Source organism: Entelurus aequoreus, linkage group LG14 (genome assembly GCF_033978785.1).
Source record: "Entelurus aequoreus isolate RoL-2023_Sb linkage group LG14, RoL_Eaeq_v1.1, whole genome shotgun sequence".
NCBI lineage: Eukaryota > Metazoa > Chordata > Actinopteri > Syngnathiformes > Syngnathidae > Entelurus > Entelurus aequoreus.
The window spans coordinates 55,379,710-55,394,744 of NC_084744.1; the positions used below are offsets into that span (position 1 = coordinate 55,379,710).

General features: G+C 37.3%; 1 pseudogene; it reads left to right on the forward strand.

Moving 5' to 3' along the window:
• The first annotated feature begins 554 nt into the window (after positions 1-554).
• The window catches only part of LOC133664302 (unconventional myosin-VIIb-like), an 80,858-nt pseudogene continuing 66,377 nt past the window's right edge, over positions 555-15,035 (forward strand).

Below are 15,035 nucleotides of genomic sequence, written 5' to 3' on the forward strand. Positions count from 1 at the left end.
AGAACAATATCTTTCTGTTGATTACCATACATGAGAGAAAACAGAAAACCCCTTCATGTGGCTTTCCTTTTACACAGTGGAGTTTTACAAGCCTTCTTCTTGGTAGGTTTCAAAGACAGCTTTTGTCTTCTTGCTAGGAACTCATTTCAACACAAAGTTTTTTGTGATAACTTGCAAACAATTATTCTAACAATACTTGTGAGTGTTGATGACACAGCTTTGCAACAGTTGATATTCTAGTTTCAAGCATGTTTTACTCAATATAGGTCATAAAATTTCAGCAACAAGCTGTATTATCTTACTGAGATCATTTAGGAGCAAAACCCTTAAAACAAGTAAAACACTCTAACATAAAATCTTATATATGGCCGCGCAAGTCCTGGTATGCCCAAAATGTCCATAACACACCCGGCTGAGTCCCACAGGGAGGGGGGGTGGAGGGGGGATAAAAGTTGGAAAAGTCGACAAAAGTCCCAAAAATGTTCAAAATACCTACCCAGGTTCGAGTCCCACAAGTCCCGCCGCCGGCCGTGCAAGTCCCTCCACCGGCCGGGATGCCCAAAATGTCCAAAACGCGCCCAGCAAACTCCCACGGGAAGGCAGGGAGAAAAGTGAGAAAAGTCGGTAAAATGTTCAAAAATCACACCCGGGTTCGAGTGCCACAAGTCTTAATTAAAGGCCTACTGAAATGACATTTTTTTATTTAAACGGAAATAGATCCATTCTATGTGTCATACTTGGTCATTTCGCGATATTGCCATATTTTTGCTGAAAGGATTTAGTAGAGAACATCGACGATAAAGTTCGCAACTTTTGGTCGCTGATAAAAAAGCCTTGCCTGTACCGGAAGTAGCGTGACGTCACAGGTTGAAAGGCTCCTCACATTTCCCCATTGTTTACACCAGCAGCGAGAGCGATTCGGACCGAGAAAGCGACGATTACCCCATTAATTTGAGCCAGGATGAAAGATTCGTGGATGAGGATCGTGAGAGTGAAGGACTAGCGTGCAGTGCAGGACGTATCTTTTTTCGCTCTGACCGTAACTTAGGTACAAGCTGGCTCATTGGATTCCACACTTTCTCCTTTTTCTATTGTGGATCACGGATTTGTATTTTAAACCACCTCGGATACTATATCCTCTTGAAAATGACAGTCGAGAACGCGAAATGGACATTCACAGTGACTTTTATCTCCACGACAATACATTGGCGAAGCACTTTAGCTACGGAGCAAACGTGATAGCATCGGGCTTAACTGCAGATAGAAACAAAAGAATAAGTAAACCCTTGACTGGAAGGATAGACCGAAAATCAACAATATTAGTAAACCATGGACATGTAACTACACGGTTAATGCTTTCCAGCCTGGCGAAGCTTAGCTGTTGCTAACGACGCCATTGAAGCTAACTTAGCAACGGGACCTCACAGAGCTATGCTAAAAACATTAGCTATCCACCTACGCCAGCCAGCCCTCATCTGCTCATCAACACCCGTGCTCACCTGCGGTCCAGCGATCGACGGAGCGACGAAGGACTTCACCCGATCATAGATGCGGTCTGCTATCCAAGTCAAAGTCCTTCTGGTTGTGTTGCTGCAGCCAGCCGCTAATACACCGATCCCACCTACAGCTTTCTTCTTTGCAGTCTCCATTGTTCATTAAACAAATTGCAAAAGATTCACCAACACAGATGTCCAGAATACTGTGGAATTTTGCGATGAAAACCGAGCTTTTTGTATTGGATTCAATGTGTCCGAATACTTCCGTTTCAACCATTGACGTCACGCGCATACGTCATCATACATAGACGTTTTCAACCGGAAGTTTCGTGGGAAATTTAAAATTGCACTTTATAAGTTAACCCGGCCGTATTGGCATGTGTTGCAATGTTAAGATTTCATCATTGATATATAAACTATCAGACTGCGTGGTCGGTAGTAGTGGCTTTCAGTAGGCCTTTAAGCATGAGTGATAGAAAGGTTTTTGTGTTATCATCCACATTCTCTGAAGACTGGCCAAGAAATCATAAATTCTCCCAGGGTATGTAAACTTATGAGCACAACTGTATGTTGTATAACCCTTTTTTTTCCCTTCTAAGAGTACTGAGTGGACACCTTCCTGTTAGAAAGACTGGTAACGTCTCCCGTGTCACTCTCCCCGACCTCCTCCTGAGCCCTGTCGGTACAAAGTCAAAGTGCCATAAAGTCAGCCTTTCATGATTCGGTCCGCATAGTGAGGCCGTGTCAAGGCGAGGAGCAACTCTACACAGGGCCAAAAGACGGGAAAACTCATGAGATTTCGACACAAGAGTTGAAAAGGTAAGGCTCTGGCGTTTGTGTTGTTTTTACACTGCAAAAACTGAAATCTAAGTAAGATTAAATATCTCAAATAAGGGTGATATTTGATATCTGATAAGATAATTCTTCTCACTAAGCAGATTTTATGTTAAGAGTGTTTTACTTGTTTTAAGGGTTTTGGTCCTAAATGATCTCAGTAAGATATTACAGCTTGTTGCTGAGATTTGATGACCTATATTGAGTAAAACATGCTTGAAACTAGAATATCAAGTGTTGCAAAGCTACTTTTTTTAAAGTAATAATTTCTTATTTCAAGCATGTAAAAAAAAATAAAAAATCATGACTTTGACACGATTGTGTCTCATAATTAAAACAGATGACAGCCAAATGGACTTTGCTGTTTCATTTTCAATGAAACAATAGAAAATACGTACTCATATAGTAGTACAGTTGTAATTAGTGAGAATATACTTATTTGAAGGTATTTTTGGGTTCATTGAGGTTAGCTAATTTTACTTGTTTTGGAAAGTCTTGAAAAGCCGACTTTTCTTGTTCTGTTGGCAGATAATTTTGCTTAGTTCAAATAAAATACCCCTCATTTTTGTATATTTTTTTCTTGTTTTTGAACACTGACTTTTTGCAGTGTACTTCATGTGGGCAGTGGAATTTTTCTCATATTTGGTCAAGTATACTTGAGTTGTGCTCGTCACTAAACGTGCAATCTGGTTTTTTTTTTCGTTCCAGGTGTAGAATTGTGGCAAACTGGTGATGCTGAAAAAGGTAAAAAAAAAAAAATGGCCTTGTTTCTCATTTATCCAGGTAACTGGAATACATGTCAAACTCCAAAAAGTATAGTCATGTCAGCTATTCAGCTTTAGAAGTTCAAATCAGTTCAGTTTCATTTGAACATGCACACGTATCGCACATTTCCAGTTGTTTCGTTACTGCACGTAGGAAGTAGGAAGAAGCAGAGCTTAGTGAATCTTACCCCTTTTCATACCGGAGCAATTTTATCCCATTTCCTTGTTCCTTGTAACAGAACGGTGAACAAATAAAAAAATAAATAAATATACCATAGTAAGCAAATAAATATTAAATACATAAATAATCTTTGTCTCAATAAAAAAAAAAAGGGTTCAAGATAGAGATGTCCGATAATGGCAGCGATAATAATAGTAACAACAATACATTAAAACTACAATAGCAATATAGTAAAACAATAACATTTACCTTTTACACTTATTTTACTACAATAGGGTGTGTTTCCTTTTTGTATCACAAATGGAATTGAATAAAATACAAACATCCTATTTTAAGCCAAGGTATTATCATTTTTGTAAATGTGTCAATATGTGCTTCAACTACATTATTTTTTGGAAACCTTTATTTTGCGGTCAGACCGGATGTCGCTCCCACAGCGCTTTTATTGTGAAGGGGAAAGTGTGCTGCTCTTCTGAGCCTGACGAGTAAAAAGACAACTTGAGGCTGGTAAAAAAAAAAAAGAAAAGTTTTTTAAAAGACAGTGGTGCTGTCCTGTTTGTACATTGTTACATCGATGATGTCGTTCACAACAACACAAGCAGAATAGATGTGTTGTGTGTGCATGGGCCTGTTTGTACAGTAATGTTACATTGATGATGTCGTTCACAACAACACAAGCAGATTATTTGTGTTGTGTGTGTATGGACCTGTTTGTACAGTAATGTTACATTGATGATGTCGTTCACAACAACACAAGCAGATTAGATGTGTTGTGTGTGTATGGACCTGTTTGTACAGTAATGTTACATCGATGATGTCGTTCACAACAACACAAGCAGATTAGTTGTGTTGTGTGTGTATGGACCTGTTTGTACAGTAATGTTACATTGATGATGTCGTTCACAACAACACAAGCAGATTACGTGTGTGTGTATGGACCTGTTTGTACAGTAATGTTACATTGATGATGTCGTTCACAACAACACAAGCAGATTAGTTGTGTTGTGTGTGTATGGACCTGTTTGTACATTAATGTTACATTGATGATGTCATTCACAACAACACAAGCAGATTATGTGTGTGTGTATGGACCTGTTTGTACAGTGATGTTACATTGATGATGTCGTTCACAACAACACAAGCAGATTAGATGTGTTGTGTGTGTATGGACCTGTTTGTACATTGTTACATCGATGATGTCGTTCACAACAACACAAGAAGATTAGATGTGTTGTGTGTGCATGGGCCTGTTTGTACATTGTTACATCGATGATGTCGTTCACAACAACACAAGCAGATTAGTTGTGTTGTGTGTGTATGGACCTGTTTGTACAGTAATGTTACATTGATGATGTCGTTCACAACAACACAAGCAGATTAGGTGTGTGTGTATGGACCTGTTTGTACAGTAATGTTACATTGATGATGTCGTTCACAACAACACAAGCAGATTAGTTGTGTTGTGTGTGTATGGACCTGTTTGTACATTAATGTTACATTGATGATGTCATTCACAACAACACAAGCAGATTATGTGTGTGTGTATGGACCTGTTTGTACAGTAATGTTACATTGATGATGTCGTTCACAACAACACAAGCAGATTAGATGTGTTGTGTGTGTATGGACCTGTTTGTACATTGTTACATCGATGATGTCGTTCACAACAACACAAGAAGATTAGATGTGTTGTGTGTGCATGGGCCTGTTTGTACATTGTTACATCGATGATGTCGTTCACAACAACACAAGCAGATTAGTTGTGTTGTGTGTGTATGGACCTGTTTGTACAGTAATGTTACATTGATGATGTCGTTCACAACAACACAAGCAGATTAGGTGTGTGTGTATGGACCTGTTTGTACATTAATGTTACATTGATGATGTCGTTCACAACAACACAAGCAGATTAGTTGTGTTGTGGGTGTATGGATTGTTTTTGCTAGCTTTATTTTTGTAGTTCAGGCGCTATTTCAAGGGGCCGTCCGACGTTATTTAGTTTAGAACATGTTTGCGGACTGAATTAACAATATTTTTCCCAAACAAATGTTCCCTCTCCTCGCAATGACAGCAGTTCACTCACATTTATGTAAATGTCCCTGATATCCTGCGCTTAACATCGGATTCCGTTTGACTCCGTTCGGAAATGCCTTACTTTTTTTGCCGAGTTCAGTGATTATTATTGATTATTACGACTAATCGTGCTATACAAAACCCCACCTGGTGCTTCTAGGGGGAGTGGGTTTGGTTCGACTCTGACATCGGGGTGCCCATAGGAGCCCGGGTCAAAGTAACGCCGAGTGGTCAGCGTTTGTTGGTGGATGATGCGGGAAAGGTAAGCCTCTCCACTTCCTCATTCTCCACTTGGAAATAATTTGAGTTTAACTTCCTTGTCCTTTCGATGCTGTTCAACACGCACAGGAGCACAGACTGGCCCCGGAGGCGGAGGCCTCCCTCAAGATCATGCACCCCACGTCCGTGGAGGGGGTGGACGACATGATCAAGCTGGGGGACATGACGGAGGCGGGCGTGCTGAGAAACCTGCTGCAGCGCCACAAGAAAGGAATCATTTATGTGAGTTACATACAGTATGAAAGTGATGCAGCTTTACTGCTATTTTACAGATGAGTAAAATCCAAATATTATTACTATATCAGTCAGCAATTGATACTTTAAGCTCAAAGAGTGAACATTCCAGATACACATTTAAACAAGTGTGAAATGATTAGTTGGACTCTTCCAGGAAGTCCAACGTTGACTGCATAAATAATGATATGGGAGTATTAACCAGCAATGTGAGTTCAGTGTAGGACATGCTGTGATACTTTTTGTCATGAACGCTCTGTTTTGTCATATTTTTTATGTATGTTACAGTAAAAGGGCCTTATAATATGCAATATAAAGTTTAAAAATTCACTTTATCCAAGTTTGTCTAATATTTATCCGATAAAATTCTATATTTTTGTATATAATTACATATTTTTATACATATGTATACATTCTATCAACTGCTAATAATTACATTTATTTTATACAATCCAAACCTATTTTTTCATATTCTTTCATCAAACTATGTAACATTTTCCAAACTATACTGAAGCACTGATCACTAATTTTTTTTAATTTTTTTTAATTTTTAATCCAATCCAATCCGCTTTATTTATATAGCACATTTAAACAACAAAATTGTTTCCAAAGTGCTGCACAAAAATATTAAAAACAAGATTCAAATACTATCCTTAGCTCCACCAATGACTGAATAAAAGCAAAATAAATAAATATAAAAACAATATAAAAATACATATGATTAAAAACGATTTTATAGGGTAAAACCAATTAAAACAATAAATACAAATAAAACATTAAAAATGAAATCACCAGATCTCACACAATATTTTTTATTTGTATTTAATTTAATATAAATCGGAGGTGTCAAACTCATTTTAGCTCAGGGGCAAAATCTGTGCACACACTATTAAAATCATGGCATTAAAACTAAAAAAAACTTCAGATTGTTTTCTTTGTCTTACTTTGGCCAAAAATAGAACAAACACATTCTTGCAAATATTACAATAAAAATATAGAAAAAAATACTGGCAACGGTAAAGTTTAGATCCATGAAGGAAAGAAGAAAGTGAATGAATGTTTATAACTGAATACATTAACATATGCATAAAAAAAATTTTTCTTTTGTATTATTTTTTTTAAATGAGTTTAGTAACATTTATGACAACCTTTTTCCAAAACACAATATAGAATGTGAGATATAACAGGATAATGCATACATTTATCATTTGTTTTCAAAACGCTTATAAAAAAGTGTTTACTTTGGGACCCCATTTTTATGACTTGATGGGGTCCCTGGGACCCCATTTTGAAAATTCCTAGCGCTAACACTGATGGAGTATTGGTGCGTACAAAACAACAGCAGGCAGCTGTGGCCTGCGGGCCGGTTCTAATTGTCAGGTTCAAACACTGATGACATCTATTAAACAAGACAAGAAGCAAGGAATCAAACAGAGACAGAATTAAATTTGGTTCAATTGAGGAGAGACGTCTGGACTGTACTCTTTGCACAGTCTCACCACGTTCCCGACGAAAGATTGTACGCCTCCGCTTTTATTTTGACTTTCCCTGATTACATGGCAACAGCTGTTTCTAAGGGACGGGGGGTCGTAAACAGCCATGGCCTTTGATTAAAACAGTTCAAAGAAAAGGACGCCTTGAGGGGAGTCCGGTACGGCTTCCTCTCCGCTTTGTAGTTCTTGGGTCAAGACAATATATTTCTGTTGATTACAATACATCAAAGAAACAGAACACCATGTTGCTTCCCATCCTACAAAGTGGAGTTTTACAAGCCTTTTGATTGGTAAGATCAAAGACAGGTTTTTGTCCGCTCGCCAACTCATTGAAACACAAAGTTTTGTGATAACTTGGATACAATTATTCTGACACTAATACTAATCAAATATCATAGATTTAAGCTCCTTAATGTCTTCTAACACTTTTCTTCCAGACTTACACAGGCTCCGTGCTGGTGGCAGTGAACCCGTACCAATTTTTCCCCATATATGCAAACGACCAGGTGCGGCTACAAAACTCATTAAAATTCGTCGACTTTATCGCAACATATCGCTTCTTGCCAATATGTGCTTTCTTTCAGATACGACTGTACCGTGGTAAAAAGCTCGGGGAGCTCCCTCCGCATATCTTTGCGATCGCTGAATCCTGCTACTTCAACATGAAACGCCATCGCAGGAACCAGTGCTGCATCATCAGGTCTGATTGAGAGATTTGTCTTGCCGAGGGCCACATTTACGAAAACCCCAAAACCAGTGAAGTCGTCACGTTGTGTAAATGGTAAATAAAAACAGAATACAATGATTTGCAAATCCTTTTCAACTTATATTCAATTGGATAGACTGCAATGACAAGATACTTAACGTTCCAACTGTTATTTTTTGCAAATATTAGCTCATTTGGAATTTGATGCCTGCAACATATTTCAAAAAAGCTGGCACAAGTGGCAAAAAAGACTGAGATAGTTGAGGAATGCTCATCAAACATTTATTTGGAACATCCCACAGGTGGACAGGCAAATTGGGAACAGGTGGGTGCCATGATTGGGTAGAAAAGCAGCTTCCGGAAAATGCTCAGTCATTCACGAACAAGGATAGGGCGAGGGTCACCGCTTTGTGAACAAAATTAACATTTTTCAACAAGCTATTGCAAGGAATTTAGGGATTTCACCATCTACGGTCCGTAATATCATCAAAAGGATCAAAGAATCTGGAGAAATCACTGCACGTAAGCGATGATATTACGGACCTTCAATCCCTCAGGCGGTACTGCATCAAAAAGCGACATCAGTGTGTAAAGGATATCACCACATGGGCTCAGGAACACTTTAGAAAACCACTGTCAGTAACTAAAGTTTGTCGCTACATCTGTAAGTGCGAGTTAAAACTCTACTATGCAAAGCGAAAGCCATTTATCAACAACACCCAGAAACACCGCCGGCTTCGCTGGGCCCGAGCTCATCCAAGATGGACTGATGCAAAGTGGAAAAGTGTTCTGTGGTCTGACGAGTCCACATTTCAAATTGTTTTTGGAAACTGTGGACGTTGTATCCTCCGGACCAAAGAGGAAAAGAACCATCCGGACTGTTATAGGCACAAAGCCAGCATCTGTGATGGTATGGGGGTGTATTAGTGCCCAAGGCATGGGTAACTTACACATCTGTGAAGGCACCATTAATGCTGAAAGGTACATACAGGTTTTGGAGCAACTTCTTTTTCATGGACGCCCCTGCTTATTTCAGCAAGACAATGCCAAGCCACATTCTGCACGTGTTACAACAGTGTAGCTTCATAGTAAAAGAGTGCGGGCACTAGACTGGCCTTGCCTGTAGTCCAGACCTGTCTACCATTAAATCATCAAAAATGATTCCCGGGTGCGGCCACCACTGCTGCCCACTGCTCCCCTCGCCTCCCAGCAGATGAACAAGGGTAATGGGTCAAATGCAGAGAATAATTTTGCCACACCTAGCGTGTGTGTGACTATCATTGTTACTTAAAATGTGTGGCGCATTATGAAGCGTAAAATACGACAATGTAGACTGTTGAACAACTTAAGCTGTACATCAAGCAAGAATGGGAAAGAATTCCACCTGAAAAGCTTCAAAAATGTGTCTCCTCAGTTCCCAAACGTTTACGGAGTGTTGTTAAAAGGAAAGGCCATGTAACACAGTGGTAAAAATGCCCCTGTGCCAACTTTTTGGCAATGTGTTGCTGCCATTAAATTCTAAGTTAATGATTATTTGCCAAAAAAAAAATTATTTCTCAGTTCCAACATTAAATATCTTGTCTTTGCAGTCTATTCAATTGAATATAAGTTGAAAATAATTTGCAAATCATTATATTCTGTTTTTATTTACGAATTACACAACGTGCCAACTTCACTGGTTTTGGGTTTTGTAGAAAAATGTAATATATTGATACATTTTACGCATTAAACATGCTAAAACACCATCCTTTATATCAATGTATGCTAAGCAAAGTGTATTTAAAAAAAAAAAACACCCCTAACCTACACGATGTTGCTCTTTCTCTGTCTTAAAGTGGAGAGTCTGGAGCAGGAAAGACTGAGAGCACCAAGCTGATCTTACAGTACTTGGCAGCAGTCAGCGGTGAACTCTCCGAACGGCGAATTGAACAGCAGATCCTGGAGTCCAACCCCATATTGGAAGGTACTGTAAAAAAAAAAAAAATTGTCATTGGGATATTTCGTATTACACATTTCGTATTGTCACAGTTTGATTTAGATTTTTATTAAGGATCCCCATTAGCTGGTTGCCACAACAACCCACTAGTCTTCCTGGGAGTCCACAAACTCAATACAATTACAAGTAAAAGCATATAACTACACAATACAAAAACAAATACAAATCATCAACAAGCAAACAATTTACAGTCTCAGAATGTTAATTACCATATAATGATAAGTACACAATGCAAAACCAGACAGAAATCCATCAACAAGCAAACTAATTTGCCGATTCAGATAAAATATTAATTTCCTTTTAAAAACCTGTTTTCTTTGAATGCGATACAGATCTATGAATAAAAGATTTCCGCAATGCATTCTTTCTCTGACGAGGGAGTACAAAATGTGTTGTATATTGTACATCCTTTAAGGCAGGGGTCACCAACCTTTTTGAAACCAAGAGCTACTTCTTGGGTAGTGATTAATGCGAAGGGCTACCAGTTTGATACACACTTAAATAAATTGCCAGAAATAGCCAATTTGCTCAATTTACCTTTAACTCTATGTTATTATTAATAATTAATGATATTTACTCTTAATTGAACGGTTTAAAAGAGGAGAAAACACGAAAAAAATGACAATTACATTTTGAAACATAGTTTATCTTCAATTTCGACTCTTTAAAATTCAAAATTTAAGCAAAAAAAAGAAGAAAAAAACTAGCTAATTCGAATCTTTTTGAAAAAATTAAAAAAAGAATTTATGGAACATCATTAGTAATTTTTCCTGATTAAGATTAATTTTAGAATTTTGAAGACATGTTTTAAATTGGTTAAAATCCAATCTACACTTTGTTAGAATATATAACAAATTGGACCAAGCTATATTTCTAACAAAGACAAATCATTATTTCTTCTAGATTTTCCAGAACAAAATTTTTAAAAGAAATTCAAAAGACTTTGAAATAAGATTTAAATTTGATTCTACAGATTTTCTGGATTTGCCAGAATAATTTTTTTGAATTTTAATCATAATAAGTTTGAAGAAATATTTCACAAATATTCTTCGTCGAAAAAACAGAAGCTAAAATGAAGAATTAAATTAAAATGTATTTATTATTCTTTACAATAAAAACATTTTTTTTACTTGAACATTGATTTAAATTGTCAGGAATGAAGAGGAAGGAATTTAAAAGGTAAAAAGGTATATGTGTTTAAAAATCCTAAAATCATTTTTAAGGTTGTATTTTTTCTCTAAAATTGTCTTTCTGAAAGTTATAAGAAGCAAAGTAAAAAAAATTTATGAATTTATTTAAACAAAAGAAGACCAAGTCTTTAAAATATTTTCTTGGATTTTCAAATTCTATTTGAGTTTTGTCTCTCTTAGAATTAAAAATGTCGGGCAAAGCGAGACCAGCTTGTTAGTAAATAAATACAATTTAAAAAATAGAGGCAGCTCACTGGGAAGTGCTGCTATTTGAGCTATTTTTAGAACAGGCCAGCGGGCTACTCATCTGGTCCTTACGGGCTACCTGGTGCCCGCGGCCACCGCGTTGGTGACCCCTGCTTTAAGGTAAGAGAGATATTTCACAAAATGTCACAAAAAAATATATACCGTATTTTCCGGACTATAGAGCGCATCGCAATATAAACCTCGCCCACTACATTTTAGGGAAAATAAATATTTTTCCATATATTAACAATACTGTACTGTTAGGTGCAGATATATACTAGTCTGTTGTAAAATTAGTAATGAACACAGAAATATTTTGTAAATGTTTATTTACATAACTTAATTGTTTCCGAACAGTGCCTGTGACAAGGCAGTAAAACGGCTGATCAAACAAAACAGAAGTCATCGTCATGGACCCACTAGCTCTCCAATCAGCTAAACAGACTCAATAACTCCACGGTGACGTTTTGGTGAATTGACTGAGGAATTTGTGAGGGAATACAACTCACCATAACGCCTAATTAGTTGGATCCTTGGCCCTTTTCCCTTTGCGAAAAATTATTAAGTTTTTTTACTCATTTTCGCTAGCTTGTGGGCTGTTTTTCGCCATTGACGAGGACAAGAGCCGAGATATATACGAACCCCAAAACCAGTGAAGTTGGCACGTTGTGTAAATGGTAAATAAAAACGGAATACAATGATTTGCAAATCCTTTTCAAGCTCATCGGGAGAATGCCAAGAGTGTGCAAAGCAGAAATCAGAGCAAAGTGTGGCTATCTTGAAGAAACTAGAGTATAAAATATGTTTTCAGTTATTCCACCTTTTTTTTGTACATACACTTTATTGCCAAAAGTATTTGGCCAACCATCCAAATGATCAGAATCAGGTGTATACAATCTGTATACCCATGCTCCCAACCTTGTGGGAACAGTTTGGGGTGAGCCCTTTCCTCTTCCAACATGACTGTGCACCAGTGCACAAAGCAAGGTCCATAAAGACATGGATGACAGAGTCTGGTGTGGATGAACTTGACTGGCCTGCACAGAGTCCTGACCTGAACCCGATAGAACACCTATGGGTTGGGAATGGGATGGCACTTCAAGTTTATATGTGAGTCAAGGCAGGTGGCCTAATACTTTTGGCAATATAGTGTACTTTGCATGCAGTTGGCTTTTGGCCCCCGGCCAAATAGTTTTTAGCCCAATGCGGCCCCCCAGACAAAAAGTTTGGACACTCCTGTTTTAACCTAACCCAAAAAAATAACACTAATTAGATGCGGCACAGTGGTTAAAAATCCCTGGTGGACGTTAAAACAAGTTTTTCTGTGCAATCAAAACAGCTTTTGGCAACGCAAAGACCATCAGAAACGACAACTCCAGTCGCTTTGGGAAATATTTGGAGATCTTCTTCAACGAGGGTGGAGTGATCGAAGGGGCCCGAGTGGAGCAGTACTTGCTGGAGAAGTCTCGCGTCTGCCGTCAGGTGAGAACACTATCTAAACCGAGACACTTCTTATCTGTGGGCAGGGCCGTTAGAGGCAACACATCACGGCAGAAGATACTAATAATGTACCGATAACGTTCCCTCTTATCACGAGGTGGACAAACATCCACCTAACAGGCAGTTGTCAGGTGGTGATCACATTTCAAACACTGGTGCTTTTAACAAAAAACAAAGTGGTCCTTTTGGCTAATAAAAAAGTAACTAAGGCGTAACCCAAAATTCTCGTGCCCCTAGTGGCTGGCAGCCCGTCCCCTCAGCCCTCGTTACAAGTCTAGAGTTGTATATGTACAGTATATGTGCTTTGCTATGGAGTTTTTTTCCCCTCACTTCCTCCACCCCCAGTCTGAGGTCGACTTTTTTTTTTACTCATCTTCCCCCGCGTTGACCATTTTCCCACTTTTTAGGGGGCGCCGTAAGTAGCGACCCATCAGCGGTTCCTGTTCCGTTACCTTTCTTTCTTTCTTTTTCCTTTTTTTGTTGTTCGTTTTTTTTTTTTTTAATTTTTTTTGTTGTTGTTTTTCTTTCTTTTTTCATTAATTTTTTTATTTTGTATTTATTTTGTATTTATTTTTTTCTTCTTTTTTTCTTTCTTTCTTTGTCTTTTTTGTCTTTCTTTTTTCTTTCTTTTTTGTATTTTTTTCATAAGTTTTATCTTTTTTCTTTTTTTCTTTTCTTTCTTTTTCATAATTGTTTTTATTTTTTCTTGTTTCTTTCTTCTTTCTTTTGTCTTTTTTTCTGTCTTTGTTTTTCTTTCTTTTTTAATTTTGTAATGTATTGTTTTTTTCTTTCTTTCTTTTTTATATTTTTTGTTTTTTTATTTTTTTCATTAATTTTTTTATTTTGTATTTCTTTTTTTTTCTTTTTTTTCTTTCTTTGTTTTTTTTGTCTTCCTTTTTTATTTCTTTTTTGTATTTTTTCATCATTTTTTATTTGTTATTTTCTTTCTTTTCTTTCTTTTTTCTTTCTTTTTCATATTTTTTTCTTCTTTCTTTCTTTTGTCTTTTTTTCTGTCTTTTTGTTTTTCTTTCTTTTAAAATTTGTAAATGTATTGTTTTTTTGTTTTTTTTCTTTCTTTTTTTTCTTTCTTTTCTTTGTTTTCTTTCTTTCATTCTCTTCTTTCTTTCTTTTTACTTTTTCAAAATATTTTTTTCTCTATTTAATTTATTTTTTTCTTTCATTCTCTCTCTCTCTCTCTCTCTCTCTCTTTCTCTTTCTTTCTTTCTTTCGTTCTTTCTTTCTTTCTCTCTCCCTCTCTCCCTTTTTTTCTTTCTTTCGTTCTTTCTTTCTTCCATCCTATAATCAAACATACTGCAAACTACTGTACTTTAATGTATTGTATTAGCATATATAATGTTCACCACTGGCCCTGGAGAGCACACTTCGACAGTATGCTGTCAAACACATCAGCAGCTTTTCCATATTTTCATGGATACATGTCCTCTGTTTAGAAATAATGTCAACGTCCTTGGCTGGCGTTATCATAGCCTCAGTACAGTCATGTTCTCTGTGATTTATTTTATTTCAATAAATATTATCAGCTTCTTCTCTGCATTGTCCTTCACACTGGCGTTGTTCGTTCGCATGGTTTGAAAAACAAAGTTATGTCTCTGTAGATATCCATCAACTACAGACTAATGCTGCACAGCTCGTTTCCCAAAAAACCCTGTGAGCTGGGGCACTCGCACGCCGAGGTATCATTGTGTTGCTAAATTTTGTCATCACCTCAGGCCCAGCAGGAGCGAAACTACCATGTGTTCTACTGCATGCTGGCAGGAATCACAGCAGAGGAGAGGAAACGTCTGCATCTTTGCAATGCAAAGGATTACGAATTCCTTACCGGGGTAAGTCAAGTGTCAAACCAGGTTTGGAGGTCTTTAGTGTTCTGTTGCACTGGAATTGAGCTAATAATTTATGTATAAGTGGTTTTCTAGTGTTTGTAGTAGTACAGAACTGTCACTGAGTCATACAAAAAGGTGTTTCTAACAAATGACCCCTCTCAGATTGCTAAATAAAGCAACATTTATATTTAAAAAAAACACC